The 18,693-nt window shown below is 41.0% G+C and overlaps 5 non-coding genes across 5 annotated transcripts; all 5 read left to right on the top strand.

Moving 5' to 3' along the window:
- Window positions 1–1,785: 1,785 nt before the first annotated feature.
- Window positions 1,786–1,867, top strand: trnas-uga (transfer RNA serine (anticodon UGA)). Its single transcript has one exon. It is a non-coding gene; the product is annotated as a tRNA-Ser (tRNA).
- Window positions 1,868–9,392: 7,525 nt separating this feature from the next.
- On the top strand, window positions 9,393–9,474 carry trnas-cga (transfer RNA serine (anticodon CGA)). Its single transcript has one exon. It is a non-coding gene; the product is annotated as a tRNA-Ser (tRNA).
- Window positions 9,475–10,800: 1,326 nt separating this feature from the next.
- trnas-uga (transfer RNA serine (anticodon UGA)) lies at window positions 10,801–10,882 on the top strand. Its single transcript has one exon. It is a non-coding gene; the product is annotated as a tRNA-Ser (tRNA).
- A 1,080-nt stretch (window positions 10,883–11,962) lies between these two features.
- Window positions 11,963–12,044, top strand: trnas-uga (transfer RNA serine (anticodon UGA)). Its single transcript has one exon. It is a non-coding gene; the product is annotated as a tRNA-Ser (tRNA).
- A 955-nt stretch (window positions 12,045–12,999) lies between these two features.
- Window positions 13,000–13,081, top strand: trnas-uga (transfer RNA serine (anticodon UGA)). Its single transcript has one exon. It is a non-coding gene; the product is annotated as a tRNA-Ser (tRNA).
- The last annotated feature ends 5,612 nt before the right edge of the window (window positions 13,082–18,693 follow it).

Below are 18,693 nucleotides of genomic sequence, written 5' to 3'. Positions count from 1 at the left end.
TCAAACCTTGATCAAAATTCACAAGCAGGGTATTGAATTAAAGCTACACTCGTTGTGAACCTAGCCAACAAGTCAGATTTTTAAAATGCTTTTCGGCGAAAGCATGAGAAGGTATTATCTGATAGCATGCACCACCTGAAAATGCCTGAATGCGACGTAAACAAAGACTCTGCTTATCCGACGCAGCACAAAACGCAGAAATAAAATATAAAACATTCATTACCTTTGACGAGCTTCTTTCTTGGCACTCCTATATGCCCCATAAACATCACTATTGGGTCTTTTTTTCGTTTAAATCGGTCCATATATACCCAAAATAGCTTTGTATGGAAGCTGTGTCATTCAGAAAAAAACATCGTTTTTAAACCTTGCGTAATTTTTAAAAATTAAAAAAGTCGACGATAAACTTTCACAAAACACTTCGAAATCCTTTTGTAATCCAACTTTAGGTATTAGTAAACGTTTATAATCTATCAAAATGATTACAGGGCGATGTATATTCAATAGCTCCTCGTTTGCAAATCAATGGCTGCCCATTACCACATTAACAACATCCGGGTGAAGACTGGAAGAAACGGATGCCAGATAGATGGATTTTCCAACAATTAATTCAATTGAAAATGACGACAATGGCGACATCCTGTGGACTTTGTATGAATTGCATGCAGGTCGATATTAAATTTTGCCCTCTTTTAACAACTCATGGAAGTGACTTATGGAAATTATTTTTAGCTTTCAGAGAGCAGTTTTTCTTGCGTTTTTCAATGAAATGGCCGAGAGGTTAAGGCGTTGGATTCGAAATCCAATGGGGTCTCTCCGCGCAGGTTCGAACCCTGCTCACAGCGCTTTGACAAACAAGTCTTTATTTGCAACATGTCATTTGGGAGTTGATATGGATAATGTCCTTAATCCGTGGACTTGTCCTTTGATTCAGGTGCTCAGAATATATCTTCCAAGACAAAAAGGAGTTCAAATAGGCTCTTCAGAAGAGATCCTGTTGGTTGTGAGATAGTCGAGCTGTTAAGGACTGCAAGAGTAAGTTTTGATGGCAGAGTGGACTTGAAATCCAATGTTGTCTTCCTGCGCAGGGTTGAAATCTGCTCGCAGTGCTATGACAAACCAGTATTTTGAACATATGACTTGATAGGAATCTAAGACATGGACTTGTCCAGTGATTCAAGTGCTCGGAATACTTTTTGTCTTTGTCTTTGTGTGAGCTAATTGAGAAAGTTGTGATGGCCGAGTGGTTAATACGTGATTTGGCGCAATAAGATCAATATGTTGTGCCATCAAGTTTACCATTTTACACCAATGATGTCTGTTTCCAAATCCCCAATCCCTTTACTTGTTCCAACAGCTGCAATGGCCGATTCTTTAGACGTTGGACCTGAATTTCACTGGGGTCTCCCCACCCATGTTCTTACCTTGCTCGAAGCGTATAGCCCACTTCTGCTTTCTCCTCATCACTTTCCTTAGATTCCTACTGCTGCGATGGCCAAGTGGTTTAAGCTTTGCAAATGAACTCCAGTGTTGTCTCCCTGTACAGTTTTTAAAACTGCTTGCATCGCATTGACAAACCAGTATTTATTTGTAAAATAGCATTGGTGACTTGATATTGATGAAGTGCTTAATGCATAGACTTGTCCTTTGATTCAAGTGCTCAGAATATGTATTCCTTGAATAACAGTTCAAATAGGCTCTTCAGTAGACAGTCTCGTCTTTACAGAAGTAAAATTGACAGAATGAGATAAACGACTGGTTAAGGCCTGGTAGTTAACATAGCAAGCTGTGATGGCCGAGTGGTTAAGGCGTTGGACTTGAAATCCAATGGGGTCTCCCCGCGCAGGTTCGAACCCTGCTCACAGCGCTATGACAAACCATTTCTTTTTTTACATATCCTTGGTGACTTGATATGGATAATGTGCTTAATGCATGGACTTGTCCTTTGATTCAAGTGCTCAGAATATATCTGCCTTGACAAACAGTTCAAATAGGCTCTTCAGTACAGATACTGTTTTTTTTATTTTTTAAACTCTGTTTATTAAGTTTTGAACATACACACATACAGACAAGACAAAGCAATATAAATAATATACTCAACTAGAAAAAAACAAAAACAAATAAAAATACAAATAAAAAAATAGCTTTAAAGATACCATACTTTAGACAAGTTAAACACACCAGGCAGAAGGCTACAGAGGTTAAAGGGCAATCTATAGTACAGGGACAGGGCTAACATCTCACCATTGTTCCTGTAAACAGTCAAGGGATAAGGGTGGAGAAATGCAACCACTCACAGAGAGTCATGGCCACAGACCGACCATCCACTGGACAAAAAAAAAGTTTACAATGCTTTAAAATAAAAATAAAAAAAATGATTATTCATGTAGGTGTGAACAAAATGTAAAAATAACTGGGAAAAACAAGCTCACACTTCAGTCTCTGCCTGGGCAAGATGAACAAGGCATCTGCGGACCACAATCAATAAGCACATGGATCTTAGTCCCCACCCAGCAAAAACACAGAGAGAGACTCCTCCAACCCTTAAGTCACAGACTTATTTTAGTATTAATTGGAATGCCATCAGAGGATGGACTGTTTAAAGTAAGACCGGAATGGAGACCAAGCCTCATCAAACAGTTTGGGGTTCCCACGTGAATTGAATTGAATTTTTTCTAGTTTCAGAGAGCACAACACATCCCTCACCCAATATTTATAAGATGGGGGAGCTGCCATCTTCCAGTTCTGTAGTATTAGCCGTCTAGCTAAAAGAGTTGTATAAGCAACAGTGTCCGACTGGATTCTTGATAGGGGGGTACCCATGGGCAGTACTCCAAAAAGGGCTGTAAGGGGAGACGGATCTATAACAGTGTCATATATATCAGAGAAACATTTAAATATTAATTCCCAGAAACCTGACAGTTTATGACAGCCCCAAAACATATGCAACAGTGTGGCTGGTTCCACCTTACATCTGACACAGGTAGGATCAAAATCAGAGAATATTCTTCCAAGTTTGGCCCCCGACCAGTGGATACGGTGAACCACCTTGAATTGAATGAGGCTGTGTCTAGTGCTAAAAGAGGACGAGTGCACCCTGTGCAGCACAGATTCCCAGGCGTCTTCCCCAAGTTCCTCCCCCAAATCCCTTTCCCATCGAGTCTTTAAAGGCACCAAAGAAGGGTTCTGTAAGTCATGAATGATTGCATATACATCTGAAATTGCACCCCTAGGAAGCTTGTTCAGCTCCAAGATGCTCTCTATAGCTGTATTCGCAGGCCTATTGGAAAATCCAGGTGTATTAGCCCTGACAAAGTTTCTAGTCTGGAGATAGCGGAAAAAGTGGGATTGGGGGAGATTGAACTTTTCCTGCAGCTGAGAAAAAGAGGCAAATGTACCATCAAAGAATAATTGGGCTAGCGAGGAAAGGCCTAGTGAGTGCCAAATGCCAAAAGCCCCATCATTCAAAGATGGAGGAAATAAAATGTTCTGATTGATTGGGCCTGATAGAGAAAAGCCTCGGAGGTTAAAGGCTAAACGGAACTGATTCCAAATTTTAAGAGACTGCTTTACAATTGGGTTGGCACACCTTTTGCCTAGGGACACTGGGAGAGACGAGCACAGCACAGAGGAAAGTGCTGCAGGTTTACACGATTCAGACTCCATCTGGACCCAGAGTGGTCTAGGGCCAGTAGGATCAGTCTGCAGCCAGTACAGAACGGCTCTAAAATTTGCAGCCCAGTAGTATGTCTGAAAATGTGGTAGAGCTAAACCCCCCAATGACCTAGGCTTCTGTAAATGCTTTCTACCAATCCGTGGTACCTTGCCATCCCAAATAAAATGCATGAATGTTTGATCCAGTGAAATAAAAAAAGATTTTGGAATAAAAATGGGTAAACATTGAAATAAATATAGAAATTTGGGCAACACATTCATTTTAATGACATTAACCCTTCCGATAAGAGAAAGGGGTAGCGAATTCCAAAAAGTAAAAGATTGTTTCAATCTGTCTGCTAGAGCAACAAAGTTTTCCTGAAACAAATTTGAATATTTCCTTGTCACTTTTACTCCCAAGTAAGTGAATTGATCCCGGACAATCCTAAACTGAGAACTTGTGAAAGAGCACTTTAAAGCAGCCTTGTTTACCGGAAAAAGCTCACTCTTGCCTAGATTCAGCTTGTACCCTGAGATTGATCCAAACTTTTTAAGAACAGATAGGGCACGTGGCAATGAGGTATCGGGATTGGAGATAAACAAAAGGAGGTCGTCAGCATATAGCGAGACTTTCTGCTCCCAGCCCGCCCTGATTATGCCTTGAATGGCATCATTAGAGCGTAGCGCAATGGCGAGAGGCTCGATTGCCAAAGCAAACAACAAGGGGGAGAGTGGGCAACCCTGTCTGGATCCGCGGTGCAAGGGAAAATAGTCAGAGGACAAGTTATTAGTCCGTACCGAAGCCATGGGGGAAAAATAAAGAATCTTTATCCACGCAATGAATTTGGGGCCAAAGCCAAATCTATAAAGGGCAGCTGTTAGGTAATCCCACTCAACGCGGTCAAACGCTTTTTCGGCATCAAGTGAGACCACCACCTCCGGGTCCTCCGACGCTGGGGAGTACAGTATATTCATAAGGCGCCTAATATTGAAAAATAAATGTCTATTTCTCACAAAGCCAGTCTGGTCAGAGTGTATTACTTGGTGCAGCAAGCCTTCCATACGGATGGCTAAAAGCTTAGCTAGGATTTTGTAATCACAGTTTAAAAGCGAGATTGGGCGATAGGATCCACATTCCAGGGGGTCTTTGTTTTTCTTTAGTAGTAATGAAATTGAAGCCTGATAAAGACTAGGCGGCAGCTTTGAAGTATTGAGGCACTCTGCAAATAGTCGGGACAAGAATGGGCAAAGCAGACCAGAAAACGTCCTGTAAAATTCGGTTGGAAAACCGTCCGGACCCGGTGATTTACCACTTTTCATTGCGGACACTGCTGTTACAATCTCCTCAAGCGTAAATTCTTCTTCTAGACAGTCATGGGAGTCTGTATCAATTGAAGGCATATTCAAGCCATTAAAGAAGGAGTCAATCAGCAAAGGGTCTTGAGGGGATTCAGAGGTGTATAGCGCAGAGTAAAATTGTTTAAATTGATCATTGATCTCTTTATGTATAACTGTGGTGGCACCAGACGGGGTCCTTATTTGTGGGATTAGCCGTGAGGCCTCAGATTTACGGATCTGATGTGCAAGGAGTTTACTGGCCTTGTCGCCTTGTTCATAGACTTTGTATCGAGCTCGCAAGAGTAACTGTTCAGCTTGCCTGGTAGAAAGCTCATCAAATTCAGATTGGAGTAGTTGGCGCTCTTTATGCAGATCAGAGGAAGGATCCGTAGCATACTTCTCATCCAATGTGGCTATGGACTCGCTCAGGTCCCGAAGTCACTGGGAGCGAACTCTGTTTTGGTTGGCTGTATAAGAAATAATTTGGCCACGTATGCTTTGAGAGACTCCCATATGGTAGAGCAGGACATACCTGGTGTTGAATTAGTTTCTAGGAATAAGGCAATTTCAGAAGAAATGAAATTGACAAACTCCTTATCTGAGAGTAAAATGGGGTTGAGACGCCATTGATAACACCTAGGGGGTCGCTGGGGAAACTCTAGTTCAAGCACTAATGGTGAATGGTCAGAGATAACAATACTCTCGTAAGTACACTGCCGAAGGTTAGGCAGAAGTTTTTTGTCCAAAAAAAAGTAATCAATCCGGGAGTATGTTTTATGAACATGAGAATAAAAGGAATACTGTCTATCTGTAGGATGTAGGAAACGCCAGGCCTCAAACATAGCATATTTCTGAAGAAAGGATTGAATAAGTAGGGCACATTTAGATGGGCCTGTATTTATTTGTGAGGACTTGTCCAGAACTGGGGACATTTTACAGTTGAAATCCCCCCCTAAAATCAACAAATGAGAATCTAAATTGGGAATAGCAGACAGAAAGGAAGAAATGAAACTTGTGTCATCCCAATTGGGAGCATAAACACTAGCCAAAACAAGAGGGGTAGAAAACAGTTCACCAGTTACTATGACATATCGTCCCTTAGGATCAGCAATAACCTCAGAAGCTACAAAGGGAGTAGCTTTATCAACCAGAATAGCAGCACCTCTTGATTTACTATGAAAGTTTGAGTGGAACACTTGACCAACCCAGTCCTTACGCATCCCTCGAATGCTCACCAGTCCTCAAGTGAGTCTCTTGTAGAAATGCAATATTTGCATTCAAACCCTTTAAGTGCGTCAACACCCTCTTACGCTTCACCGGGTTGTTAACCCCTTTCGTATTCCAAGAAATGTACTTGATCGTATTATTTCGGCCCCTCTGGGCATTCCCGTTATTCAACCCTGTCATCAGAGCATAGAATGGAAAAGCAATGAGCGCCCAAAACCCCCAGAATAACTTGTCCCAGAGTAATAATGTACGGTGGTAAATGTTTGGAAAAAGTACAGAAAAAAAACAGAAAAAAAACTAAAAAGACAGAATGACAACATTAGAACTGAACAATTCAACCTGCCCCCCCACCCCCTCCCCCTCCCCCCATCCCAGACAATACCTCCCCAAACGAGGTACAAGCCTAAATAGAACATGTTCTCTTCGCACAGTATGTCTGTGAGAGTGCGGTCTTAAACCTAAACCCACAGTCCCGCTCTTTAAAGTTGTGTTTTGTTAGTGGATCAAGCAGCAAAAAGAAAGATTTGTATGTATTTTTTCAAATAAAAAAAAGGCGAATCCCTTGTGTAAACGGAATGACAAAAGCACCACTTGTAGATGTATATAATTGTATTCACCCGTCTTATAACAGGCATTGAGAGAGAAAATAAATAAAATGTATAAAGGCTCTCAGCCAAAAATCTAATTTGAAGTAAGGAAATCGTAGTTAGACAATCAAAAATAATAGTCATTATAATAGTAGTCTAGTTGAAGCTGAGACAGCTTACAACCAATACCAAAAAACTACGTGTGAGCAACGTTGAACGTTTGCTGGGCATAAATGACGCTCAAAACTTTTAAAATGAAAGTGAGGCCCCAGAAACCGTGTAGCCTCAGGAGACATTTACTGTTTACTGGGTCAATGCAAACGGATGCAGTAAACAAATAACCAAAACTATTTTGAGTCACTGAGACAATGTGTAAACAAACTAAATAGGTGAGCGAGATAAGGCACGCACACTAGATAATCAAAACATTAGATCACATCAAATAAGCCTGAATAGTTTCACCAACTATACAAGACTAGCCTGTTATATCTAAACATAATTGTACCACAAGTGGGGTACTTACAATCCACACTGTGAGCATATTCAAGACTTCTTGATGTGACGTTGAATGTGAGCCATAGCCTCATCCGGAGATTCAAATGTGTGGTCTTTACCCTCATGAGATATCCATAAACGGGCCGGGAATCGCAGTCCATACTTCACACTTGGATGGTCCCGAAGTACTCGTTTGGCCTGTCCGAAAGCTGCGCGCTGCCTGGAAACAGTGGGGGAGTAGTCCTGGTAGATGGAGAAGCTCTGTCCTTGAAAGCTCAGAGTGGTATTGCGGGCTCGTCGGAGGATCTCCATCTTCTCATGAAAAAAGTGCACTCGAAGAATTATGTCACTTATGTCACGGGGCCTCTCCCCATCCCGGGGCTTTGGGCGCAGCGACCGGTGGGCTCGATCAATCAGGGGCTTTTCATCTAAGGCAAGAACATCCTTCAGCAGCCCTGAAACGAAATCTGTGGCGCGATGCATTTCAGCGGACTCTGGGACTGATACAAGTCTCAGATTATTGTGTCGAGAGAGTCCCTCTAAACTCACACAGCACTCCCTCACCTTTTTCAAATCCGCAGCTAGGCGTTTAACTTCAGTCTCCAGGGATGTAGTTAAATCGGAGACATTAGTAGCGGAGGCCTCCAGTGCTGCAATCGTTGTAGTGTGTGACGCAGTTGTTGTTTTGAGTAATGTAATTGCCGGCACAGTCTCGTTCCGCAGGATGGTTAAATCTGCTTTTAAAGTATCAGAAACCTTCTGTATTCTGGCCTCAATCGTAGCAACCACCTGTGTTTTCATTTCAACTATCTCAGAGCGTAGTAGCCTGATGGCCTCGAGAATGTTCATTTCAGCGCCGCCAGGCCAAGCCGCGCCCCCGGGTAAAGTGTGCGTCCCCGGGCCCTCAGACTCAGGGGAGGGCGGTGATGAGAGCGGGTCTTGTAGGCCGGATTTTCTCAAAGTCATGCTCTTGGCCTTATGTTTGGTTGACATGCTGACATTCGGAAGAAAAGTAGTCTTGGTTTTTACGGAAAGGGATCACCAAATTAATATTTGAAAATAAATACGGTTCTGCTGCAGAATTCACATAAACTTTAAGAATACCACGGGAGCAAACGGAAAACACGTCAGTCACACATGGCGTCCCCTACCATCCCCCAAAGATAATAGATTCTGTTGTTTGTGTTAGATTTGTGATGGAAAATCTGAGAGCCAAGTGGTTAAGTCCTCAGACTTGAAACCCAATTGCGTCTCCCTGCTCTTTTTAAAATCTTATTCTCAGTGAATAGTCCACTTGTACTTTCTCTGCACATAGTTTTTTGACTTGCACATTAAACTTCCAACCTTCACAGCTTTGGAAAGGACCGAGATTACTAGATCAATATGTTGTGCCATCAAGTTGACCATTTTGCACCAATGATGTCTGTTTCCAAATCCCCAATCCCTTTACTTGTTCCAACAGCTGCAATGGCCGAGTTCTTTAGACATTGGACCTGAATTTCCATGTTCTTACCTTGCTCGAAGCGTATAGCCCACTTCTGCTTTCTCCTCATCACTTTCCTTAGATTCCTACTGCTGCGATGGCCAAGTGGTTTAAGCATTGGAATCAAAATCCAATATGTTCTCCCTGTACAGTTTTTACAGGGTGATGATAAAGTAGACCTTTAGTAATTGGATCTGTCTCCTCTGAATTTAAATTGTCCTTACTTTATGGGCTCGTCTAACGATTGAAGTGCTCAGAAAATAGCTCATTTTACTTGAAAAATCTTTCAACTAGGCATTTGGATACTTTTGTCCTTGTGTGAGCTAACTCAGCAAGCTGTGATTGCAGACTGGTTAAATCGTTGACCTCGAAATCCATTGGGTTCGCCCAGTGCAGTTTTGAACAATCCAGTCTTTATTTGTTACTGATCATTGGGGACTTGATATGGATAATGCTTGGACATGTCCTTTGATTCAAGTGCTCAGAATGTATCTTCCATGACAAACATTTAAAGTAGGCTCTTCAATAGCGATAATATGGTCATTTTAGAGGTAAAATGGACAGAACGAGATAGCGGGCTGGTTAAGGCAGTGTAGCCAACAGGAGAAGCTGTGATGGCCGAGAGGTTAAGGCGTTGGATTCGAAATCCAATGGGGTCTCCCCGAGCAGGTTCGAACCCTGCTCACAGCGCTTTGACAAACAAGTCTTTATTTGCAACATGTCATTTGGGAGTTGATATGGATAATGTCCTTAATCCGTGGACTTGTCCTTTGATTCAGGTGCTCAGAATATATCTTCCAAGACAAAAAGGAGTTCAAATAGGCTCTTCAGAACAGATCCTGTTGGTTGTGAGATAGTCGAGCTGTTAAGGACTGCAAGATAACAGAGTAAGTTCTGATGGCGAAGTGGACTTGAAATCCAATGTTGTCTTCCTGCGCAGGGTTGAAATCTGCTCGCAGTGCTATGACAAACCAGTATTTTGAACATATCCTTGGTGACTTGATATAGATAATATCTTTAAGACATGGACTTGTCCAGTGATTCAAGTGCTCAGAATATTTTTGTCTTTGTGTGAGCTAATTGAGAAAGTTGTGAGTGGTTAATACGTGATTTGGCGTAATAAGATCAATATGTCGGGCCATCAAGTTTACCATTTTATACCAATGATGTCTGTTTCCAAATCCCAATCCCTTTACTTGTTCCAACAGCTGCAATGGCCGATTCTTTAGACGTTGGACCTGAATTTCACTGGGGTCTCCCCACCCATGTTCTTACCTTGCTCGAAGCGTATAGCCCACTTCTGCTTTCTTGTCTTCCTGCGCAGGGTTGAAATCTGCTCGCAGTGCTATGACAAACCAGTATTTTGAACATATGATAGGAATCTAAGACATGGACTTGTCCAGTGATTCAAGTGCTCGGAATACTTTTTGTCTTTGTCTTTGTGTGAGCTAATTGAGAAAGTTGTGATGGCCGAGTGGTTAATACGTGATTTGGCGCAATAAGATCAATATGTCGTGCCATCAAGTTTACCATTTTACACCAATGATGTCTGTTTCCAAATCCCCAATCCCTTTACTTGTTCCAACAGCTGCAATGGCCGATTCTTTAGACGTTGGACCTGAATTTCACTGGGGTCTCCCCACCCATGTTCTTACCTTGCTCGAAGCGTATAGCCCACTTCTGCTTTCTCCTCATCACTTTCCTTAGATTCCTACTGCTGCGATGGCCAAGTGGTTTAAGCTTTGCAAATGAACTCCAGTGTTGTCTCCCTGTACAGTTTTTAAAACTGCTTGCATCGCATTGACAAACCAGTCTTTATTTGTAAAATAGCATTGGTGACTTGATATTGATGAAGTGCTTAATGCATAGACTTGTCCTTTGATTCAAGTGCTCAGAATATGTATTCCTTGAATAACAGTTCAAATAGGCTCTTCAGTAGACAGTCTCGTCTTTACAGAAGTAAAATTGACAGAATGAGATAAACAACTGGTTAAGGCCTGGTAGTTAACATAGCAAGCTGTGATGGCCGAGTGGTTAAGGCGTTGGACTTGAAATCCAATGGGGTCTCCCCGCGCAGGTTCAAACCCTGCTCACAGCGCAATGACAAACCATTTATTTTTTTACATATCCTTGGTGACTTGATATTGATGAAGTGCTTAATGCATAGACTTGTCCTTTGATTCAAGTGCTCATAATATATCTGCCTTGACAAACAGTTCAAATAGGCTCTTCAGTACAGATACTGTTGTTTGTGTTAGATTTGCGATGGAAAATCTGAGAGCCAAGTGGTTAAGTCTTCAGACTTGAAACCCAATTGCGTCTCCCTGCTCTTTTTAAAAACTTATTCTCATTGAATAGTCCACTTGTACTTTCTCTGCACATAGTTTTTTGACTTGCACATTAAACTTCCAACCTTCACAGCTTTGGAAAGGACCGAGGTTACTAGATCAATATGTCGTGCCATCAAGTTGACCATTTTGCACCAATGATGTCTGTTTCCAAATCCCAATCAATTTACTTGCATTCCAACAGCTGCAATGGCCGAGGTCTTTAGACGTTGGACCTGAATTTCAATGGGGTCTCCCCACCCATGTTCTTACCTTGCTCGAAGCGTATAGCCCACTTCTGCTTTCTCCTCATCACTTTCCTTAGATTCCTACTGCTGCGATGGCCAAGTGGTTTAAGCATTAGAATCAAAATCCAATATGTTCTCCCTGTACAGTTTTTACAGGGTGATGATAAAGTAGACCTTTAGTAATTGGATCTGTCTCCTCTGAATTTATATTGTCCTTACTTTATGGGCTCGTCTAACGATTGAAGTGCTCAGAAAATAGCTCATTTTACTTGAAAAATATTTCAACTAGGCATTTGGATACTTTTGTCCTTGTGTGAGCTAACTCAGCAAGCTGTGATTGCAGACTGGTTAAATCGTTGACCTCGAAATCCATTGGGTTCGCCCAGTGCAGTTTTGAACAATCCAGTCTTTATTTGTTACTGATCATTGGGGACTTGATATGGATAATGCTTGGACATGTCCTTTGATTCAAGTGCTCAGAATGTATCTTCCATGACAAACATTTAAAGTAGGCTCTTCAATAGCGATAATATGGTCATTTTAGAGGTAAAATGGACAGAACGAGATAGCGGGCTGGTTAAGGCAGAGTAGCCAACAGGAGAAGCTGTGATGGCCGAGAGGTTAAGGCGTTGGATTTGAAATCCAATGGGGTCTCCCCGCACAGGTTCGAACCCTGCTCACAGCGCTTTGACAAACAAGTCTTTATTTGCAACATGTCATTTGGGAGTTGGTATGGATAATGTCCTTAATCCGTGGACTTGTCCTTTGATTCAGCTGCTCAGAATATATCTTCCAAGACAAAAAGGAGTTCAAATAGGCTCTTCAGAACAGATCCTGTTGGTTGTGAGATAGTTGAGCTGTTAAGGACTGCAAGATAACAGAGTAAGTTTTGATGGCAGAGTGGACTTGAAATCCAATGTTGTCTTCCTGCGCAGGGTTGAAATCTGCTCGCAGTGCTATGACAAACCAGTATTTTGAACATATCCTTGGTGACTTGATATGGATAATCTCTTTAAGACATGGACTTGTCCAGTGATTCAAGTGCTCAGAATACTTTTGTCTTTGTGTGAGCTAATTGAGAAAGTTGTGATGGCCGAGTGGTTAATACGTGATTTGGCGCAATAAGATCAATATGTCGTGCCATCAAGTTTACCATTTTACACCAATGATGTCTGTTTCCAAATCCCAATCCCTTTACTTGCATTCCAACAGCTGCAATGGCCAATTCTTTAGACGTTGGACCTGAATTTCAATGGGGTCTCCCCACCCATGTTCTTACCTTGCTCGAAGCGTATAGCCCACTTCTGCTTTCTCCTCATCACTTTCCTTAGATTCCTACTGCTGCGATGGCCAAGTGGTTTAAGCTTTGCAAATGAAATCCAGTGTTGTCTCAACGTACATTTTTTAAAACTGCTCGCAGCACATTGACAAACCAGTCTTTATTTGTAAAATAGCATTGGTGACTCGATATTGATGAAGTGCTTAATGCATAGACTTGTCCTTTGATTCAAGTGCTCAGAATATGTATTCCTTGAAAAACAGTTCAAATAGGCTCTTCAGTAGACAGTCTCGTCTTTACAGAAGTAAAATTGACAGAATGAGATAAACGACTGGTTAAGGCCTGGTAGTTAATATAGCAAGCTGCGATGGCCGAGTGGTTAAGGCATTGGACTTGAAATCCAATGGGGTCTCCCCGCACAGGTTTGAACCCTGCTCACAGTGCTATGGCAACCAAGTTTTTATTTTTTTTACATATCCTTGGTGCCTTGATATGGATAATGTGCTTAATGCATGGACTTGTCCTTTGATTCAAGTGCTCAGAATATACACTGCTCAAAAAAATAAAGGGAACACTAAAATAACACATCCTAGATGAATGAATGAGATATTCTTATTAAATACTTTACATAGTTGAATGTGCTGACAACAAAATCACACAAAAATTATCAATGGAGTCACACTCAAAATTAAAGTGGAAAACCACACTACAGGCTGATCCAACTTTGATGTAATGTCCTTAAAACAAGTCAAAATGAGGCTCAGTAGTGTGTGTGGCCTCCACGTGCCTATATGACCTCCCTACAACGCCTGGGCATGCTCCTGATGAGGTGGCGGATGGTCTCCCTAAAGTACAGGCAAGGAATAATCAAAAGGCATCCTTAGTTAGGCAGAAAAAACCAATCATACACAGGAGTACATCACGGGGAACCCCAGCACTCCGAAAGATATGTGTCACAAAACAAACAATACCTCACAGTGATGGGGTGCAAAGAACTTAACTAAGTAGTGTGTGATAATGACCTACAGGTGTGTGAACAGGTGATTAGAATTCAGGTGATTGGGATCTGGAGAGTGAGCTGCGTTCAGGAGATCTAGGTGTTTTGAGAGTGTGAGCTGGGAAAGGGAGTTCCGTTCAGGTGATCTATGTGTTTCAGGGAGTGAGCTGGAAAAGGGAGCTGCATTCAGGGGATCAATGTGTTTTGAGAGTGTGAGCTGGGAAAGGGAGCTGCGTTCAGGGGATCTATGTGTTTTGAGAGTGTGAGCTGGAAAAGCGAGCTGCGTTCAGGAGATCTATGTGTTTTGAGAGTGTGAGCTGGAAAAGGGAGCTGCGTTCAGGGGATCTATGTGTTTTGAGAGTGTGAGTTGGGAAAGTGAGCTGCGTTCAGGGGATCTATGTGTTTGAGAGTGTGAGCTGGAAGCAGATGTTACAAGAAGAGGTAAACTACAGCAAAGCCATAGAGGCACAAAAAAAGTGCATACTAAAAGAAGTGCATACTAATAGAAGTGCATACTAAAAGAAGTGCATACTAAAAGAAGTCCATACTAAAAGAAGTGCATACTAAAATAAGTGCATACTAAAAGAAGTGCATACTAATAGAAGTGCATACTAAAAGAAGTGCATACTAAAAGAAGTGCATACTAAAAGAAGTGCATACTAATAGAAGTGCATACTAAAAGAAGTGCATACTAATAGAAGTGCATACTAAAACAAGCACATACTAAAAAAAGCGCATGAGCATTCTACCAATTTGGCTGGAATATGTGAAGAGCTAATAGGGAATTCAGGGATATAATTGACAATAAAAGAAGATAAAACCGAAAAAATCAAGATTAGTAGATGTACTCAGCGTAATCTCACTAACTAACTATTTGTTAAGTCATTTCAGTATGTACAGTAGAAACAAATTCTTTATTTTAACTAATTGTGACATATTTTTGGTTGCGTTATCCTTATGAACCGCATAGCATATCATTGCATCAAACTTGATAATATATTAACTATATGCAATCCAACGTTCATATCGACTTGACTATTCACGTCATTCTTAGCTTAGCTAAATGGTATAGTTGTTGTGCGACATTGTTAAATGGGGTGCTTTGTAAATTTGCTCTGGCAATTTGTTTGAATTTCAGAGTACTCGTCTGAATGTACCAGAGTGCAGAATAACTGATGAATTTACCAATGCTCAACCCATTGCCGGTGTCAGTAAACGTTAGGGAAAATAACATAATATAAATTATTGCCAGCAGCAGTTAGTCACCAACACTTTGAATAACATGATAAAAATTCTAACCAGCTCTGCTGGATGAGTAGAATGGAGAGTAAAGATACGTTCTCGTGTCTCTTGTGTCTGGAAGTAGTGTTAGCCAGTTAGCTAGCCAACTTTAGCCAGTTAGCTAGCCAACTTTAGCCAGTTAGCTAGCCAACTTTAGCCAGTTAGCTAGCCAACTTTAGCCAGTTAGCTAGCCAACTTTAGCCAGTTAGCTAGCCAACTTTAGCCAGTTAGCTAGCCAACTTTAGCCAGTTGCTTGACTGCCTGTGCGAGCCAAGAAAAGTATTATGCGATATGAATCAGAAAGCTTGGATCAACGATGCCCCTTGGCAGATTTTGGGGTTGAATAATCTTTGTCAGAATCAAGGACAGTGGATATTAGGTAATATATTACAATTGTCAGTATATATGGGCGAGAGCACGAATTATGTTTACAAATAGTCAAACTTTGTATCACGCCACATTTAAACAAATCACTAAAGATGTACATTTGAGGGTTCTGTGTTGATACAAGATGGAGTGAATTTTTTGGGGGGCGTAAAAAGACCAATTCACTCGTATGCCAAACATCACCATATTAGTAAACTATTTGGTAGTGCAGGGTCACAAGGCATCATATGGGAAAGAGAGAACATAGTAATTAAAGTGGCCTTCCCGTGAACAGAAGTTATTTGTTTTGACTATAATGAAGAAAATAAATTCACCTGGTATAGTAATGTTAGACGGAAAGACAGAGGTAGAGTACAGTAGAGATGTAGAGGGATTTCTGAGTTTAAGGAAACAGAGATGTAGACTAGTGAGGTATTTTAAAGGGGCACATACATGGAATTTTCAGGAGGTCTTTATTTTCTGAGTTTTAATTAAACACGTGAATTATTTTGATAAGAAATGTACTGAAGAAACTTAATGTAAGTGTATTAATGTATGAAATGTTTGACTGTTTTAAAATAATTTGTCTAATAGAGAAAGTCCTGCAACCTTTACCAACCGTTCTTTTGTATTTTTTTTTACCATCATCTTTGAAATGCAAGAGAAAGGCCATAATATATTATTCCAGCCCAGGTGCAATTTAGATTTTGGCCAGTAGATGGGAGCAGTGTATTTGCAAAGTTTCAGACTGATCCAATGAACCATTTAATTTCTGTTCAAAATGTTGTATCAAGACTGCCCAAATGTGCCTAATTTGTTTATTAATAACTTTTCCTGTTCAAAATTGTGCACTCTCCTCAAACAATAGCATGGTATTCTTTCTCTCTAATAGCTAATGTAAATTGGACAGTGCAGTTAGATAAAAAATAATTTTGGCATTCTGCCAATATCAGATATGTCTATGTACTGGGAAATGTTCTTGTTACTTACAACCTCATGCTAATCACATTAGCCTACGTTAGCTCAACTGTCCAGTGGAAGGGACACCGATCCCAAAGAAGTTAAATGCTCTACAACAAAGCTTTCTTAGTGTCCAACAAGCTTTCTCTACCCTTAACCTTGTTCTGAACACCTCCAAAACAAAGACCATGTGGTTTGGTAAGAAGAATGCCCCTCCTCCCACAGGTGTTATTACTACCTCTGAAGGTTTAGAGCTTGAGGTTGTCACCTCATACAAGTATTTGGGATTATGGCTAGATGGTTCACTGTCCTTCTCTCAGCACATATCAAACCTGCAGGCTAAAGTTAAATCTAGACTTGGTTTCCTCCATCGTAAATCACTCCTCTTTCACCCCAGCTGCCAAACTAACCCTGATTCAGATGACCATCCGACCCATGCTAGATTACGGAGACATACATTATAGATCGGCAGGTAAGGGTGCTCTTGAGCAGCTAGATGTTCTTTACCATTCGGCCATCAGAATTGCCACCAATGTTCCTTATAGGACACATCACTGCACTCTATACCCACTGGTTGATGCTTATTTATAAAATGCTCTTAGGCCTCACCCCCCATATCTGAGATATCTACTGCAGCCCTCATCCTCTACATACAACATCCTTTCTGCCAGTCACATTCTGTTAAAGGTCCCCAAAGCATACACATCCCTGGGTCGCTCCTCTTTTCAGTTCGCTGCAGCTAGCGACTGGAACGAGCTGCAACAAACACTCAAACTGGACAGTTTTATCTCAATATCTTCATTCAGAGACTCAATCATGGACACTCTTACTGACAGTTGTGGCTGCTTTGTGTGATGTATTGTTGTCTTTACCTTCTTGCCCTTTGTGCTGTTGTCTGTGCCCAATAATGTTTGCACCATGTTTTGTGCTGATACCATGTTGTGTTACTACTATAATTTGTGTGGTCATGTGTTGCTGCCTTTCTATGTTTTTGTCTTAGGTCTATATTTATGTAGTGTTGTGTTGTCTCTTGTTGCGATGTATGTTTTGTCCTATATTTATATTGTCTTTATTTACATTTTTTAATCCCAGGCCCCCGTCCCCGCAGGAGGCCTTTTGTCTTTTGGTAGGCCGTCATTGTAAATGAGATTTTGTTCTTAACTGACTTGCCTTGTTAAATAAAGGTAAAATAAATATATTTAAAAAAATAAACATTCATTTGAAAGGTTTGAATGACCTCTGTCCTGAATTTCTAGTGTGGTTTGAAAGCCCTCACTGGGAGATGGTTGGATGATGATTTGAAGGTAATTTGTAATACTGATAATTACGGAGAGGTGTATAATTAATAGGACCACGAGAAGGATAGAAATGTCTCTAGTCTATTTTTATTTATTTCTTGAATCAATTTATGGGTACAATTTTTATGGAGTTAAGGGTAGTAATTCGAATTTGATTTGCAGTGTTGTTTTTACACATTACTCACATGGCCTGCATCACTTCTTTCGAGAGAGTCTAAGCCAGAAACAGGTGTAGAGCATCTAGTTGAAGCTATCAACTGCCTATTCTCTCATGCCTTTTCTTTCAGGAGTACAAAAGAAGTTCACGTGGAGAGAGATCCGTTCCAAAGCTTCTCATGTTGATGGTATACTGGTTGATAAATGGACAAGACATAATAAGAGTTGTGGTGGGGCTCAGGTGAGACATTGCAATTGGGACAAGTGCGCCAAATCATTTCGATCCTTTCCAAAGCTGTGAAGGTTGGCCAGTTTACTGTTCAAGTCCACAAAAAATGTGTAGAGAAAGTAAAAGTGGGCTATGTCCTGAGAGTAAGATTCAAATATGCACAGGGGGACCTAATTGGATTTCAAGTCCAAGGTATTATTAACCAGTCGGTTATCTCAGCTTGACAAAAATAAGAGTATCTGTACTGCATAGCCTATTTGGACTGTTTGTAAAGGAAGATGCAAACAGGGTTCAAACCGGCGCAGGGAGACTACCACTAGACTTAACCACTCAGCCATCACAGCTTTCTGAATTAGCTCACACAAAAACTAAAGTATCCAAATTCAATAGCATAATTGAAAATAATTTTCAAGCGAACTAAAATAAACATTTTTTCTAAGCACTTTCAATCATTGGACGAGCCCATAAAATAAGGACAATTTCAATTCGGAGGAAATAGTTCAAATATTTAAAGGACTATTTTATCATTGAGGTGTAAGCAGTGTTAAAAACTGCACGGGAAGACTACATTGGATTTCAATTTCAACGCTTAAACCACTTGACCATCATAGCCGTGGGAATACAAGGAAACTAATCGGGAGAAAGCACAAGTGGGCTTTTTACAGTGTGTGCAAATGGAGTAAGGAGGTAAGGCAATAAATAGGCCATAGTAGCGAAGTAATTACAATTTAGTAAATTAACATTGGAGTGATAGATGTGCAGAAAATG

This window comes from Oncorhynchus clarkii, chromosome 20, assembly GCF_045791955.1.
Source record: "Oncorhynchus clarkii lewisi isolate Uvic-CL-2024 chromosome 20, UVic_Ocla_1.0, whole genome shotgun sequence".
NCBI lineage: Eukaryota > Metazoa > Chordata > Actinopteri > Salmoniformes > Salmonidae > Oncorhynchus > Oncorhynchus clarkii.
The sequence above is the reverse complement of the archived record's forward strand: the minus strand, read 5'-3'. Positions and strand labels throughout refer to the sequence as shown.